This window comes from Lampetra fluviatilis, chromosome 26 (genome assembly GCF_964198595.1).
Source record: "Lampetra fluviatilis chromosome 26, kcLamFluv1.1, whole genome shotgun sequence".
NCBI classification, from domain to species: domain Eukaryota; kingdom Metazoa; phylum Chordata; class Hyperoartia; order Petromyzontiformes; family Petromyzontidae; genus Lampetra; species Lampetra fluviatilis.
In genome coordinates this window covers 6,168,867-6,188,229 of record NC_136300.1, presented here as the reverse complement: position 1 = coordinate 6,188,229, position 19,363 = coordinate 6,168,867, and the positions used below count along the sequence as shown (strand labels likewise).

At 44.4% G+C, this 19,363-nt stretch overlaps 1 protein-coding gene across 1 annotated transcript in view; it reads left to right on the top strand.

Moving 5' to 3' along the window:
• Positions 1-6,562: 6,562 nt before the first annotated feature.
• Positions 6,563-19,363, top strand: part of LOC144942011 (copine-3-like) — a 44,372-nt gene continuing 31,571 nt past the window's right edge. The window contains exon 1 of the mRNA XM_078868616.1: positions 6,563-7,001. The gene's annotated coding sequence lies outside the window, so the exon portion shown is untranslated. The remainder of the gene's footprint in view (positions 7,002-19,363) is intronic.

The following is a 19,363-nucleotide window of genomic DNA, read 5'->3' as shown; positions in this document are numbered from 1 at the left end:
AATTACTGCTTAGCAAGCGTTAATCTGGTAGTGGTTTTTAAACATTTATTTTTAATGTGCTTCCAAAAGGGCACTTGAGGTATCGTGTCTCGTTATATACAGCATTGTGGGGTGTGAATTGATGTCATTTTACTATTTTAATTGCGATTCAAATGTTTAAATTACTGTGTGAAGTGTTTACCACGTGTTATGACTTGGTGTTAATCTAATACTTGTCAACCCCTAATCAGTGCCCTACCTTATTACAGACAAATTCAGATCTTATTGGTCACCCTGTGCCCTTATAAATCCCAACATTCATCCCACAAAGTCCCATCACAAGGGAGAAACACAAACAAATATACAAAAACAATGTTTTTGCCCGTATTGAAACGGCTGTACGTCATATGGACCTAAAAACTCAATGTCACTGTATCACAATACGGGATTAACCGTGTGGGTTGACACGGTATGCAGATGGTGAAGATTTTGAGTTATTGACAGGAACAGATCAATGCTGTGTCTTACAATATCTCCGTCAATGCTAATTCATTATATTGTCCTATAACGTGGATTTAATATCCAGTACATGTTTCCGTATCTTAAAATAAAGAGTACAGTGCAGTAATGCAAAACTAGTCACGCTATTGTTATCGGTTAACAGTGATTGCACTAAACTAAACTTCATTAACCCTCACGAAATCTTGGGTCCAAGAGACCCAGAATGATGTCTTTCGTATCCACGTTACAGGCTTTTGCATGACCTTACACAATACATTTAACATCCTATGTATAGAGAGATCAATAAGTAATTGTTGAGCAATTACACATTATTGTTTGCACGGGTGTTTCAGACCCAACAACTTAGAGCCGTGTGGAGTATTTAACGGTATCTTTCCTATGGTTTAGATATGAAACACTGGATAGCAATCACATATGTGATGTATTTTTTCGCAAATCCGATTAGCACGGTTGGCAATGTACGATGCGAAAGAATTGCAATGTACTATACATAAGTAGCAGCAAAGGATCGACCCCCTAATGTGTACTATACAGTATATAAAACTCCGTGACCATAATGTGCCATGTGTATGTCATTAAAGCCACTGGCATTCCTGCGTGCGTCCATTTAGAGGGCTTTAAAAAAAAAACCAAGAAGCCACTCCTCGCCTCCCACGCCATCCTTTGCACTGACTTGTCAAATTAATCCTGGTGCAGAACACATTGGCCACTGTACACACACCCCCATCACAGGCACACCGGTGATGTTATAGATAGTGCAGTACAATAACTAGTAGTCACATACACCAGAGACACAGACATACACCATCACATCCAGACACTAGCATGTACACACGCATGTGTGACAGCCTACGTGCACTTTGAGGCCCACGTGAAGTGTCGAAGGCTCGCTCACGAGAGGTTATGGGACAGACCCAGATGCCACAACATAGGTCGACAGAAAGCAGACACATAGATGCACTTTAGGATACATGTGACACATGATGCTGATCGAGCTGAACACACCATCGTATACGCCACGACGGAAACAAATCACACGTGACTAATTTGTAACAGTCGCACTAATTTGTTGGCAATATGTTAAGGTAGATCAATGATATTGACGAGGTCTGGCTCGCCACGAAGAGGGCTTCTTCGTGAGAGAGTTGGTGTCATAATTGTTTTTTTACCCTTTTATCTGGCAACAAAACTGACATCTTTTTTTTACAAGGAGTCATGTTTGCATTGACCACAATACCTGCAGTCGGAATGCAAACAAAAAACATAACTCTGATAATGTATGCATTGTCCTTGAAATTGATTGGTCCACACCCGCGACAGCTTTCCTTAGAGCCTAGTCTCACATGGTGTTGGACCAGATGACGCCAAAAGGCGCAAGAAAAATTATGACGCCATCAGCTGGTCATCTGGTCCAACACCATGTGAGACTAGGCTTTAAGGAAAGCTGTCTCGGGTGTGGCCCAATCAATTTCAAGGACAGTGCATACATTGCCAGAGTTATGTTTTTTGTTTGCATTCCGACTGCAGGTATTGTGGTCAATGCAAACATTAACTCCTTGTAAAAAAGGTGTCAGTTTTGTTGCCAGATAAAAGGGTAAAAAAACAATTATCATATTTTGCTACTGGCAAATGAGGTTCCAATGGTGTAAGAGTTGGTGTCGTTTTGCAATTCATTGGAGCCCCTGGCCACATTGGTTTTTCCTCTACAATTTTGGTCTCGAATGAGGTGTTTATTCTTGACGTTCACATGATTTCCACTGTTTTGCCAGCCTTCTTCCGAATCTGGATGAGAGATTCTAGGATGATGATAGCGCCATCCCAGAAGTGGGATCAGGGGACTTGTATGTATGTTGAACTTCTTTCGCTCCGTACCGCGGTAATCGGAGGTTCGGTAAACTTGATTAAGCAGCGTGCTACATTGTTGAGATTTTAGTTGATGGGTGTATATAGGTGGTCGTTGTTGGCAAGAAAATATGTAAAACTCCTCTGCATTTTTGCATCTATTTTTGGTGGTAGAATCATTCGCCAGAGCAGGTTTAGTCGGGGGATTGATGCGGATTTCAGTGCTCCGGTTCTGGTGCGCGTTGCGTTATTTCATTGTGCATCTGAGAGTTTTGCGTTCGAGCCTCGGGGGAGCAGGCCATAGTCACTGAGTAAGGTCATCAGGGAGAGGACGACGACATTTGCAGCGCATCAACCGAAGCGCCCCATGCTCGTTCCTGCAAGTGTCTGAAATTTGCAGTCACGCACTTAAACACATTCCTGCGGAGGGAGCTGGTAGGAACGTTGGGTTGGTCGGTCAATGGCCAGGGTCAACGGCGGCGTGGTGTATTCCGCAAATATGCCCGACTGTGAGGGCGGGCACAAGCCGGCGTGAGGAGGTTAAACGTTGAGTTTTATAAGGGCACCACGGGGTGACCAGCCCCTCCCCACCTAGCCCCACCCCTCCCACTACCCACCCAGCCCCTCCCCACCCTCCCCACCCAGCCCCTCCCCACCCAGCCCCACCCAGCCCCTCCCCACCCAGTCCCACCCTCCACCCAGCCCCACCCTCCCCACCCAGCCCCTCCCCACCCTCCCCACCCTCTACCCAGCCCCACCCAGCCCCTCCCCACCCTCCCCTCCCCACCCAGCCCCCCACCTGCACGACGGACGGACACAATAATCCCCTGTGGGCTGGTGTAACCAGGAGGTTCCTACCAGTATAATATACAGATACCTACCACAACATTATTGTGTCACCGGGGCAAAAAGAATGTTTAAACAAGCACCATCCTAGGTACACATCCCATGCAGAGCGGCCACACATCGTAACATATGAACATGAGCAGACAAAGGTCACGTATAAAACAGGTTGTCGTGGCCATACACAAAAGCCAACACATTGAAGGGCAAACACAAATATCAGCTGTGAACAACAATGAGGCACTTGCTGCGAGGGTTAGCAGCAAGCTACCAGCGTTGTCTCCCAACTACAGATATGCACAGCCACACCAGGTACTCATTTAAGATTGGGTCGCCATGTCATGGGCCAGTGGTTGCGTCTGTAACGTACACCATTGTCTACACAATAGAAGCCCATACACATCATCACCACACAGGAATAATAACTTTAAAAAACCGTACAGTTTATACTCCACATATCAAACTGCTGAAAAAAATATCAAATGACTAAATTTATAGTACGCTTAGCAACATCTCCCGTACTGCAAATTTTTCGTAGGACCCTCGAGAAAAATAGTTTTGGAGACTCAGCAAAACTTTTTCTGAATAAAGAATAAAAATAGCCATCAATGACACGCACACACTCCACCCACATTCATCAGCTGCTGACACACGAATACAGACCACACCGGCAACATCGCTGTACATGTGTAGAAACATCATCGAGCATACATATCACATACAGACAAGCTTTTGCACACTCAACACACACCACACGCTCATCACATACATACAGACATAGGTATGATCACACACACACCACACGCACATCACAGACATACAGACATAGGTATGAGCACACACACACCACACGCACATCACATACAGACATAGGCATGAGTCCACACACACCACACGCACATCACAGACATACAGACATAGGTATGAGCACACACACACACACCACTCGCACATCACAGACATACAGACATAGGCATGAGCACACACACACACCACACTCTCATCACATACATACAGACATAGGCATGAGTCCACACACACCACACACACATCACAGACATACAGACATAGGCATGAGTCCACACACACCACACTCTCATCACATACATACAGACATACGCATGAGTCCACACACACCACACGCACATCACAGACATACAGACATAGGTATGAGCACACACACACACCACACGCACATCACAGACATACAGACATAGGCATGAGCACACACACACACCACACGAACATCACATACATACAGACATAGGCATGAGTCCACACACACCACACGCACATCACAGACATACAGACATAGGCATGAGCACACACACACACCACACTCTCATCACATACATACAGACATAGGTATGAGCACACACACGCCACACACACAGCACACACATCACACACCCACAGCACACACAGCACACTCTCATCACAGACATACAGACATAGACATGAGCACACACACACACCACACTGTCATCACAGATATACAGATATAGGTATGAGCACACACACGCCACACACACAGCACACACATCACACACCCACAGCACACACACAGCACACACACAGCACACACACACCACACACACCACACACACCACACACAAACAGCACGCACACACAGCACGCACACGCTCATCACACACACCACACACAGCACACACACACCACAGACACAGCACACACAGCACACACACACACATCACACACACGCTCATCACAAACACATCACACACAGCACACACAGCACACACACAGCACACACACGCACATCACACACACACAGCACACACACACCACACAGCACACACACAGCTCACACACACAGCACACACACACAGCACACACACAACACACACACCACACACACACAGCACACACACAGCACACACACACCACACACACAGCACACACACCACACAGCACACACACACAGCACACACACACACACCACACACACCACACACACACAGCACACACACCCCACACAGCACACACACACAGCACACACACACACAGCACACACACACAACACACACACACAGCACACACACACAGCACACACACACAGCACACACACACAGCACACACACACAGCACACACCACACACATCACACACACGCTCATCACACACACAGCACACACACGCTCATCACACACACCACACACAGCACACACACACACCACACACACACAGCACACACATCACACCCACGCTCATCACACACACATCACACACACAGCACACATCACACACACACATCACACACCAGACAAACATCATACACACACCACACACACAGAACACACACACAGCACACACACCACACACACCACACACACCACACACAGCACACACAGCACGCACACGCTCATCACACACACCACACACAGCACACACACACCACACACACAGCACACACACACAGCACACACACACATCACACACACGCTCATCACACACACATCACACACAGCACACACACGCACATCACACACACACAGCACACACACACCACACAGCACACACAGCTCACACACACACAGCACACACACACAGCACACACACAACACACACACACAGCACACACACAGCACACACACACCACACACACAACACACACCACACAGCACACACACACAGCACACACAGCACACACACACACCACACACACCACACACACACACAGCACACACACCCCACACAGCACACACACACAGCACACACACACAGCACACACACACAGCACACACACACAGCACACACCACACACATCACACACACGCTCATCACACACACAGCACACACACGCTCATCACACACACCACACACAGCACACACACACCACACACACACAGCACACACATCACACACACGCTCATCACACACACATCACACACACAGCACACATCACACACACACATCACACACCAGACAAACATCATACACACACCACACACACAGAACACACACACAGCACACACCCCACACAGCACACACACACAGCACACACACACAGCACACACACACAGCACACACACACAGCACACACACAGCACACACACACACAGCACACACCACACACATCACACACACGCTCATCACACACACAGCACACACACGCTCATCACACACACCACACACAGCACACACACACCACACACACACAGCACACACATCACACACACGCTCATCACACACACATCACACACACAGCACACATCACACATCACACACACACATCACACACCAGACAAACATCATACACACACCACCCACACAGAACACACACACAGCACACACAGCACACACACAGCACACACAGCACACACACGCTCATCACACACGCACATCACACACACACAGCACACACACACAGCACACACACGCCCATCACACAAACACACACAGCACACACACACGCACACACACGATCATCACACACATCACACACACGCTCATCACACACATCCCACCACCACCACATTCTTCTTCACAGCAGCAGCAGCAGCCTCCGTCATTAACGCGTCTCCCGCTCCGCTAATGCCGCGCACACAAGAAGGAAAAGGGGGCAGTGTTTGAAATAAATTGCTGTGTGAACCCCCCCTTTACACATACACACGCACACGTGTTGTTGTTCGTGTACACACATCTCTCTCTCATTCCCTATAACACATTGTGTGCGCACACAGCGGCAGCAGCAAGCGGCAGTCTCCCTCCCCTCCTAGCCCGGATCCATCTCCCCCAGCTGGCTTAGAGGGAGGAAGGAGAGAGCAGTCATCCCACAAGGACGTCTAAACAGAGGTAAGTGTCTTCATTTAGGTTCTAACATTTGTTACCTGTGCCTCGCTGTGATCTTGTTGGTGGTTGTAACGTGTTAGTGTTTAGTTTGCGAGTGTACTTTGTATTTATAGTGGTCTGCTGCCTGGGTTACATGTCTCTGGGTGTGCTGTCAACTCACTCATCAGAATGATTAGCACGTGTGTCTGTGTGTGGGTGTCTTTGCTTATGTGTCGCTTCTCGTGGTGTGTTGTACGACACTTGAATGGGACAGTGTGTGTTGGTTTGCACAAATATGTCGACGTGTAAGTCGTCGTAGAAGCCTTGTTCTTCATGTCCAGGTGTGTGTGTGTGTTGTGTGTTTAAATAGTACAACACAATTCGTCTGTTAGACAACGCCATGCGCTGTCTTCACGTCTTGATGTGTTACTTGTGTCTGTCGGGGTATCAAAGTATATTGTTATACTACATAGCTGGTAACCCCTTATCAGTACCCCTACCTTATTACAGAGCATTTGACACCTTATTGGTCATCCCTCTGCCCTTATAAATCTCAACTTTCATCCTACAGAGTGTCATCACAAGGGAGAAACACAAAGATATAGACACAAACACAAAGAAATAGACACAAACACAAAGATATGGACACAAACACATAGACACAAACGCAAATAAATAGACACAAACGCAATTTTTTTTGCCCGTATTGAAACTGCTGTATGTCGTATGGACCTGACAACTCGATTTCCCTGTTACAAGACTACGGGGTTAAATCTCGTGTGTTGACAGCTATGTGACTATGATTACTATGACAACGATTAAACTTGTTTAGCCACTAAACCAAGTTAGCACGCCGACACGCACAGAAACACCCCATCGCACTTGCCACGTGTGTGTGGTGAGAGCTCCACAACCGTTGCCTCGACTGCATGTTCCCAAAGTGTCATGATGTTGTTGCGTCTGCAGTGTGTGTCATGTTGTTGTTGTTGTGTCTGCAGTGTGTGTGTGTCATGTTGTTGTTGTGTGTGTGTCATGTTGTTGTGTCTGCAGTGTGTGTGTGTCATGTTGTTGTTGTGTCTGCAGTGTGTGTGTGTCATGTTGTTGTGTCTGCAGTGTGTGTGTCATGTTGTTGTGTCTGCAGTGTGTGTGTGTCATGTTGTTGTGTGTGTGTCATGTTGTTGTTGTGTGTGTCATGTTGTTGTGTCTGCAGTGTGTGTGTGTCATGTTGTTGTTGTGTCTGCAGTGTGTGTGTGTCATGTTGTTGTGTCCGCAGTGTGTGTGTGTCATGTTGTTGTGTCTGCAGTGTGTGTGTGTCATGTTGTTGTTGTTGTGTCTGCAGTGTGTGTGTGTCATGTTGTTGTTGTGTGTGTGTCATGTTGTTGTGTCTGCAGTGTGTGTGTGTCATGTTGTTGTTGTGTCTGCAGTGTGTGTGTGTCATGTTGTTGTGTCTGCAGTGTGTGTGTCATGTTGTGTCTGGAGTGTGTGTCATGTTGTTGTGTCTGCAGTGTGTGTGTGTCATGTTGTTGTTGTGTGTGTGTCATGTTGTTGTTGTGTGTGTCATGTTGTTGTGTCTGCAGTGTGTGTGTGTCATGTTGTTGTTGTGTCTGCAGTGTGTGTGTGTCATGTTGTTGTTGTGTCTGCAGTGTGTGTGTGTCATGTTGTGTCTGCAGTGTGTGTGTCATGTTGTGTCTGGAGTGTGTGTCATGTTGTTGTGTCTGCAGTGTGTGTGTGTCATGTTGTTGTTGTGTGTGTGTCATGTTGTTGTGTGTGTCATGTTGTTGTGTCTGCAGTGTGTGTGTGTCATGTTGTTGTGTCTGCAGTGTGTGTGTGTCATGTTGTTGTGTCCGCAGTGTGTGTGTGTCATGTTGTTGTGTCTGCAGTGTGTGTGTGTCATGTTGTTGTTGTGTCTGCAGTGTGTGTGTGTCATGTTGTTGTTGTGTCTGCAGTGTGTGTGTGTCATGTTGTTGTGTCTGCAGTGTGTGTGTCATGTTGTGTCTGCAGTGTGTGTCATGTTGTTGTGTCTGCAGTGTGTGTCATGTTGTTGTGTCTGCAGTGTGTGTGTGTCATGTTGTTGTTGTGTGTGTCATGTTGTTGTGTCTGCAGTGTGTGTGTGTCATGTTGTTGTGTCCGCAGTGTGTGTGTGTCATGTTGTTGTTGTGTCTGCAGTGTGTGTGTGTCATGTTGTTGTGTCTGCAGTGTGTGTGTCATGTTGTTGTGTCCGCAGTGTGTGTGTGTCATGTTGTTGTTGTGTCTGCAGTGTGTGTGTGTCATGTTGTGTCTGCAGTGTGTGTGTGTCATGTTGTTGTGCGTGTGTCTATAAGCTCATGTGTGGCACACTCCTCAACACACACCGTGTCAACCCACACGGTACCGCTTCAATACGGACAAGAACAATGTGTTTGTGTTTCTCCCTTGCGATGAGACATTGTAGGATGAACGTTGAGATGTATAAGTGGCACGTGGTGACCAATAATGTGTGAATTGCTCTGTAATAAGGCAGGGAACTGATCAGGGGTTGGCATGTGTGCCTCACCTTCCCCCATACACTGCATGTCTAGTTCATACAACATCCTTCATCGACTAGTTCACTGTATGTACCCCCTACTATATGCGTTGTCATCATTCGCAGTGTCAGTGTGTGTGTGTATATCAGTGTGTGTTGTGTTTATGTATGTGAGGAGCGGTGGTGCAGTGATTAGCGCTACGCTGCGCTATGAACCTGGCGACCCAGGTTCGAATCCCGCTCACGGCCAACACCACCAGTGACGATTATCTGAACCGGGCCTCCCCTAGGTCGACTCAGCCTCAAATGAGTACCTAGTACGGTGTGTAGACATCATCACTAGGGAGACAAAGGCGGCCGGGCGTGGTGTTGGCCACCCACCCCCTCGTGTGGTCGTGCCAGCCTTTATAGGTGCTCGCTAACAGCACTTGCCCCTACAGCCTGTACAGGCTACACGGGGGGTCTTTGTTGTCTGTGTCCGCACTCGTGCAACCGGACATCCCCTGCGTGCCCCCTGTGCAAGTTGGCGTGTTTCCATCCCGCCCGAACGAGATGGTTTAGGATGTTAATTAGACGCGACTTGCGGTAAAAGCGAGTAAAGTGGCTCTGGCAAGTTTGTATTTGTATGTTGTGTTGTGTTTAGCTTGGTTTTTTAGTTAGTGGCACCACCTTCCATTCTCTCGCACGCAATTTGTGCATGGGTGGAAAAAAAACCCGATTTCGGGGAGTTAAAACCTGATTTAATGAATACGAAACTCTGATCCAAGGCTTAGGCTGCTTCCTCGTCGATGCTGCTATCGTACTCGGGGGGGGGGGGGCGTCGGGCACGGGGTAGTCGTCGAATGCGGCGGGCAGGTTGGTCTTGATGATCACGAGCTTCTCCTCCACAATCGTGGGCACCGCCAGTGAGTTCCTTCGCTTGGAATGGATGAAGCCCATCGTTGAGAAGTGCGGTTCTGCAATTAGAACCAATTAAACCGGATTTCTCCCAATCTCAGATGGTCGGGTTTAATATATAAAAAGACAATTACACCCGATTTTAAAAAAAACCCGACTGTGCCGCCCTTGAATTTGTGTCCTCTTTGCTTCCGTGCACCGCAATTAACTGGCACCGCAAATTGGTGTGCAAGGCTGGGTTCAACAACAACAACAAACAACAACAAACCTGTGGCTATTGCCAAGCGGTGGTGACATTTCACGGTTGCCGACGAAGTTGCAAATGCGTGGCGTTTTTTTGACTCGACGCTTCCCGTTTACAATACAGGGTGGTGCTTAATAACAAAAAAATGTGAACACTTCTGAGAATTTGCAACAATTCCACAAGAAATGTTGTGCCTCCTGGCCACCTGGAGAAGATTCCAGGCGTGCATTGACAATGATGGCGAACAAGTGACTTCTTGAAGCTATTAACATTACATTTGTCATCTTGCTAGAGTGTATTATCCATTATTTTGCCATTAAAAACGAGAGTCCCATATAAGTGTTGAAAAAAAATTTAAGCACCCTGTATAACCACTCTGTGGCATGTGTCACATGTAAGGACCACGTCGTGGGTAAGGCACTAAATAATCATTGTACACCTTCACCAAGCCACACTTGACCAGCGTGGTGAAGTATGGTCAAATAACTCCCACGACACGCACGGTGTGCATGTCATGTACACGCAAAAAGCACAGGCCTCTGTGTAGCACACACACAGCATTCTGTAGGGTATAGCTTACACAGGGTATGAATATGCTACATTGGTGTGTTATCTATAGTCAAATACAGGACTCTATATTTATATAAACAAACGGTGCACATAAAGGTTTAAAGGTGAATTGTTATCACTCCGGAGAGTAAATGTATTGCGTGTGTTTCTGTCATACGTGGCTTTTCAGCAGCAAGCTATTGTATATGTGCGTTACTTACACACAATATGTAAATAGAGTCCCAGGAAACGTTGCTCAATTCTGTACGTTTGTAATGCTAATGATCGTACAGGCACATGGTTCAGCATTAAGGCAATGGAGCACAGTTTTATGACATTATAAACAGTACTTTATCAGTCTCATCGTGCCACATAGAGGCTTATTTTGGAACACATTTAAATGCAATTAATTTTGCAAAAGCTACAGCTATGCATAGCGTAAGCACGTGGTTTTCCTGTGTGCGGTTTTGTGGGGATATCCATATATAAATGTGAATCAACATGATACGAAATCACGTGTAGTTTCTTGGCCCTATGGGCTAAGGAATAACATTGATCAATATTCGCTCACCAGCAATGGGCTCAGTAAATATCCCTGGTGAATAATACACAACAGTGTTGTTGTCCTGTGCTTTTGTATTGCAAAGGATTACAGCAATTGGGTGGCCATTTGTTCATCTTGATTGCCATGCATTGGCCATGTGATGGAGTTGAGAGTTGTGCATCTGCAAGTTCAATCCATCACTGGTAGAGTATCTTAACCCCTGTCCAATCAGACTGTAGGCTAGTTGCAATACAACCACAGTATTTGTGTATAATGTGGTTTATATTGCGATGGTCTCCATCAACCCGCATCGACCAGCATGGTGAAGTATGGTCAACTAACCACCATGACCCACCCGCACGGAGAGAGGAGGCCCTCATCCAGCAGTGGATTAACAAATGGGCTGTAAATGCACATGTATATGCACTTGCAGCCAATAAAGACACCACAGGTGTGCGTCTAACGAGGCGAGGTCTGAGGTTACACAGATAATAATTCCACACGATTGGAATATACGAACAGTTCGCTAATCAGTGCAGCACATATGGTGCTTTTTAAAATTACTCTAGGTTCGGTATTTAAAGTCCCACATGGGAAATGTGCTTATGTATAGCTAATTTATTCTTGACAAAGTGTGTATGTTAATGTGTGTACATTCAATTGTGCATGTTCAACACTATTTTTCAAGTACCATACAGTTGTATTTACAAAAACTACGACTGTTTTTGCATGTATAATGGATGATTCACATCTCACCTGGTTTTCAATGCAGTGTATGAGTGTTGTGCATGTGCAACACACGTGTAGCATCTCAAAGCTTCTGCATTTGTTGCAACATGTTCTGTTTCTTGCAAGTGTAATGTACATGTCGCCGAACAGGCTTTACTGGTAGCACAAGTCTTATTATTATTATTATGTGTGTGTAATTCATGCGCCACAATTAACGGTCGTGCATGTGTAATTGGATATTTATTCGAGTTATTTTGCATGTGTAGTGCAGAGTTTAGCTTGCCGTGTACTACAGTACATGCATTGTTTTTATTTTGCCTTGCAATCCACATGCCGCATATTATAGGATGTCCATGCCATGCATTACAAATTTGTTTTTTGTGTGTGTAAAACCCATGTCACATGTTGTAGGATTTCCATGCAATGCATAGCAGATTTTTTTTGTGTTTGTAAAACCCATGTCACATGTTGTAGGATTTACACACAGTGCATTGTTATTTTTCACGAGTAACGCACATGCCACGTCCTATATGATTTCTATGCAGTGCATAATGTTTATGATGCAAACGTATTTTCCATGTCACATCTTACAGGATTCCCATCCAGTGCATTATTGTTATCTTGTGCGTTCAGTGCATTTGACACCTTTTCATATTTCCACGCAGCGCATTACACAGTATCGTCATTTGGAAATGTGTATTACGCATGCCATCCCTAGTAGGGCTCTGTGCTCCGGTCCATCCTCCAGCTGCTGGGCTTGGGAGGACATGGTCAGGTCGCCATGGTTTCTGGTGGCTGCTGTGAGCTCCCTCCGTGAACAAAATACCATACAAGGGGGTGATTGATTTTTTCCCAATAAGCACATGCACACATGGGCTAATGCACAAAAATAGGTGCATGTGTACATGCTCGTACGATTGCATATTCGCCTATATGCTGTGTGAGATACATTGCAGATGCTGCAAGCCTGTTTGCATACATCCACCACTTGCTTTGTTAATAATTAGAGTGTCTGGTATTTATGTAAGTAAATGAATACACAGAGGGGTGCAAACACAGGTACACATTAATTGCATGAGTGTAATTTAGGCAGTGCATAGCCAGTGCTCATATTTTTAATAAACAGTAATGTAGGGAGGTAGTAGTGGTGGTGCAGAAGTTTGCGCTATAAACCCGGTGTCCTGAGTTTGATTCCTGGCTATGGCTGATATCAATGACGTGTGATATCTGAATTGGGATTGGCTCCTCACTTAACGATTCCGAACTCACCAATGTGAAGTATGACTTAACAACCCCACATCTGATATGGCATGGGAAAGCCTTCATCCAGCAGTGGAGTTTAAAAGGACCGTCGTCTAAACTGCTGTAATGTAATGTATGTGACCTATGTTACTTCAATTATATTAAAGTGCTTTCATTGTATTAATGGCATATGTGTCAGATACGTAACTACATATGTGCACATCGTCATCATCATCAGGCAAGGTCTATCCACTGCTGAATGAAAGCCTGTCAATGCTGATGCTATCTGCCCGGTCCCTTATTGCCACAATCCATGTTTCGCCCGCACATAAGCAGCTATCATCACCAAATTTCCACGGTGGTCTATCCCCTTGGGCTGCAATTCAGTCACCAGTCTCGTCTATCAATCGTCATCCCTTCGAGCGCTGTTGTATCCAGCCCACGTGCGCATCATATTGACTGTTGAAGAATGTGCACTTTGGCAGGACACCACACTATTTAAGCTTTTGTTAACCAGGTAAAGCCCACTGACCTATATAGTTATCTTGCAGAAGCGACCTGGCCACAAATGATAGCTCAACTAAGTGGCTTATCACGTGGAAATTTATAGCACAAAATATTGTAAGCGCATGTTTTTAAATGCGGTGTAGGGGTGGGGAACCATAGGACACGGAGATAAATCTACGCGACCACGGGAAGAACATGCAAACCCCAAATATACAAGCCTCAGGGTTGGGATCGAACCCACAACCTTTTGCGAGGGAGTTAACATTTCGCCACCGTGGCGTCCATCAACACTTCCAAGCTCGGTGTTGTGTCCTGCCCAAGTGCACATTCTTAAACCGTCAATGTGATGACTAATTGGCACTTGTTCCTCTTACTGTCTGTGCATGCTTTTTGCAATTTCAGACTTCCATTTTCTTCATTAATGACCATCTGATCCATATGTGGTAGCAAGTATTCTATGATGTATGGATAAGTGTTACGAATTAAAACTCTTTTCATCAGAAACCTTGGTATGTTAAGTACACATCAAATTTAGTTTTCAAAAATACTGCAACCTGCTCTCATTTGCCTCTTATTGCAAAAATGTTATTAGTGTCTTTCCAAAAATTGTATTTCTTTGATGCGTGAACTTGTCCAATTATTTTATTTCCTCATGTTTACATTTGGCCTGACTCATTTCCTGTACAGTAGTACATTTATATTCGTTCTCACAATGTCACCAAATCTGACGTGGTTAATACAGTACTAGTTCATCTTCTTGGTTTTTTCGGTAAAGTCACGTAGAAGGGAAGTAATAAAATAATAAAAATAAAACATAATAAAATGAAACAATTCTCACGACGTTTCGGCCACAACGCAAGCAGCCGTCCTCAGGCGAAGAATGAGACACTTCAATTTCTTCTTCTCATTCTTCGCCTGAGGACGGCTGCTTGCGTTGTGGCCGAAACGTCGTGAGAATTGTTTCATTTTATTATGTTTTATTTTTATTATTTTATTACTTCCCTTCTACGTGACTTTACCGAAAAAACCAAGAAGATGAATCCCTGCAGTCACGAAAGCTTTAAATCGAAACAGTACTAGTTGTTTTGGGTTTACTCTCCAACACACGGTTGTGCTGAAGTAGTGTACATGCAAAGTGTTTTTTTCCATTATCGTAATTTTCATCCAGTTTTGTCTGCAATAATTTATCTTTCTGTACACCTGTTTCCTTCCCATGAATATCTCCGTTTATTCGGCACACACATTGTACGCGTCTTTTATTTACTAATATTTAACTTGGGCCGAACTTTAAAGCCTTCTTTGTATAGTTTATAATCATTTCCTTTAAATTCCATTTGTTCTTTGTCGTGAATGTCGTGAGAAAACTTAAACATAGTTTCTCCACCTATGCTTATGCCTTCATTTCTCCAATCCAATTTAATACTGCTGGGAATCACTTTGGCAAAACAAATATTGAAAAAATTATTTACAAGGAGCAACAGATGCAGAAACTAAACAAATAAACCAAATACCAATCGGAATGCCAGTTGGGCATGGAGACACTTCTACACTGACATGAAATGAATTCATAAAATACAAATCAAATAAGGGGTCACGCAGGGAGATTTGCACTCGCCAAGGCTAATAACAGCGACATCAAAATACATTTCCCGTAAATAGGATTGGAAAAATGAGGGCATAAACACGAAGATAGGGGCCGTCCATAAATGACGTCACGCACCTAGGGGGGGGGTCAGACATTTGTGACGATGTGTGACGAGGGGGGGGGGTTTGAGAAATGTGACGTCACATCAAAATTCGCAACTTTAAATAAATATAGACAACACGTTCTACTTAATTAAATATACTTTTTAATAAATGTTTTCTCCTACAACATCAGAGTGCAGCGCCACATTAAATACGCACTACAATGACAATAGTTTAAAGCGATTTGAAGCATTTTTTTTTGGGGGGGAGGCAGAGCTTTGTGACGTCATATTTGAGGGGGGGGGTCTGACTTTTTGTGACGCCGTGTAACGAGAGGGGGGGGGTCAAAAATCGTCCAAAATCGCGTGACGTCATTTATGGAGGGCCCTATAGTAAATTTAACACGTAGGCTTTGCGTAAGGTTTGTGACATTAACAAAAGGTGCCAATTAGCCATTGAACACATTGGTGTGATGGTGAGAAAACCCACAACATTTACAATTTTAAATGACACTTTTTTATCTTTAACGACACATTTATATGTACGCGATATAACCCAAAAACCTTTATTATGAATAATATTGGTCGCGAAAGCGTACGTACGTGTTAAATGGATTATGAGATCATGAGGGGTAGTGACAATTTGGGGAGAATTTCATGACAATGAGATATTTTTTATAAATAGTTTTGATAATTATTACGTGGAAATTTTAAGACGGTCTATGTATCAGATGTAATTAAGAATGTACACATATAGTCCATGTACTGTGCCATGTACGTATACTTACACATTTTAACACATAATCTGTAATGGGTAATCTGTAACGGTTATATGTGAAGAATATATGTTCACGTGAATTTGTTGCTTACTTTATATTCTGGAAAAAAAAATAACCTTGCTCAAAACGTGTGCGTGTGTACATTCTTATTAACGTACATGTTTTACTGTGCGTCCACTTCCCGTCATTGTGTATATAAATATATACTATTCATTACTTCTTTATTTCATGCAGATTTTAGGCCACTCGTTAAATAGTCGGTTATTTGCAGAAGCAGTCTGCATTGATTCATGTTTATGGACAGCACATGGCCCTAAGGAAAAATGGGGTTAGATGACTGCTTGTCTTTCCTTTACTCACATCCACAGCGTGCCCAAATCTCTTGTGGATGCTTCATTACAACACATTTACACAGACATGGGTAGAGAGCTGCCGTCTAATCATGGATGCCTGTTGCTGCTGTTGCCTACAACACTGTTCCACAATTTATTTCATTGCACTTTTTACACCTGGACCATGCTACAAGTTCACTGGGGGTCATATGAATCATGCCGCAAGGCGGGTTGGTATTTGGATGGGGCAGCGACCCTTTATCCTGGGAACTGAAGGTTAATTCTGAGGCATGACTTCAATTCTGTGTCCTTTATTTAACCAGGTGAAAGCCCATTAACACTTACAGTTATTTCTTTTTTTTCAAGCATCACCCAGCCATTTGTAATAATTTTGGGAATTTTTACTATTTCACTGTATTGGTTGTTTTGTACAATTACATTCGATTCAAAACGTGGGATTTGGGACCAAATCAAAGTGTTCAATGCTTGCGAATGATGGCGTAACAGGCAGCGGGTGAGCTATCGAGTGTGCAGGCGGTCCAACTGCACTGGGCCGGAGAGACCCAGATGCCAGGCTACGAAAAAGGGTCAAACATTAGACGGGTCACCGTTTTATTTCTTGCACCAGGGCCGTTGCCAACCACACTCTGTGCCACTGAGATCTTTATTGTGCGCTTTACAGCCAACAGCATGTTTCAGCATTTCTTTCTAAAAATCACCAGGCAGCTGTTTGAAATTGACTTGCCGGCAAGTGTAACGACAGCTAGCCCATCCAGCCTTCGATAGTGATGTGACAAACACTGAAGCAACTCTGTCCTGATGAGGAATCGCTGGGAACGGGGGCGAGAGACGTGATGACATTCGCTGCTCAATAGAAATCTCAGCCTCGGCTCCACAGTGATGAATAGAAATCCGCGACATGAATCGATTGGCCTCAGCATGAACACCAACACTGCAATCGATTAGTAGATCCAGCGTGTTGGCGTATTGTCAAACGTAAAATCTGCAACTTTATAATTAGCTGGCTTAGTGAAATATTCAGCTGTAATTGACTTTACTGCCCATTAGGAGTCTTTGATGTTCATTGATTGCTCAGCGTTCATCTGTGTCTTACGTGCAATGTCCTTTAGATATCTACAGTGGATGTGTTGGTCAGTAGGCTGAAAAAGGACAGGACATGAATGTGCAGTAATTGGACATATCATGGAATGTTCTTTCAACTTGAGTGGGTCAGCTTCTTCCTTCATGTCAAGAAACTTTTCCAACTACATTCGACTATGTTGGTTGGTTAGAATATTACTTTGTGTTAAAAATAGCACCATATGCAGTTTCCTACATTCTAAACGGCGTTTGTCTTTCATTATATACGCAAAGTAAAGTATAACTTATGTTCAAATTAGCTAAGCATTAGATGAGTATGAATTGAGGCAGCATGCTTGTAACCATAAAAGGTGTATAATAATTGAAGGCGTTGTACCATAATTGCCAACTTCTTCAACATCACAGTACTTTACAAGTTACCACATGCACAATACAGTCCAGTATTTAAACATTCTAAACCTGTATTGGCAGCAACTGAAGTCGGCATCCGTCAATGTTCTATTTGACGTCGAGCAGATTAACAAGAGGCGTGTCTCGACTACCGTTGCCTATCCCTAGGTTCACGGCTGGCACTTGTAAGAGCACACACGTTATTTTACATACACTCCTCTCGGTTCAGTATTTGTCTGAAATGCATAACCTTCAATTGAAAACACCCATCGCATTTTGTACTAACACTGGCCTTCAAAGAATATGTATATTGGATTGATTCTTTGTTTTAGCCAAGGCTAATTGCACACGAATAGAGCCCAGAGAGATATATAATTATAGTTAGAGACTCCACTTTACACCGTGGGGCCTTTTCATTGAAAATTGTATTAAAGTAAATCCTTGTTTTATTGAAATGGTAATGGACCCAGGATTACATTGCTAAGTGCTCACGAGAACTAATCTTCCCACAATGCAATGTGCCAGCAAGAAAACAACATCATTCTGTTCAGACCCCATGGTGTAAAATGCAGTTTCCAACTCTTATTATCTACATCATTGGACCTCCTTTGCCAGTACCAAAATATAATAATAGGGTTTTCCCCTTTTTTCTGGCAACAAAACTGAAACCTTTTTACAAGGATTCATGTCTGCATTAACCACAATACCTGCAGTCAAATGCAAACAAAAAACACACGATGATAATATATGCATTGTCCTTGAAACTGATTGGTCCACACCAAGGGACGGCTTTCTTTTGAGCCTCGACCCAATTGGTGCTCGACCAGAGGACGTCAAAAGGCGTCCAGCTCAAAGACAATGCTGCACTATCAAAGTAATGAGGG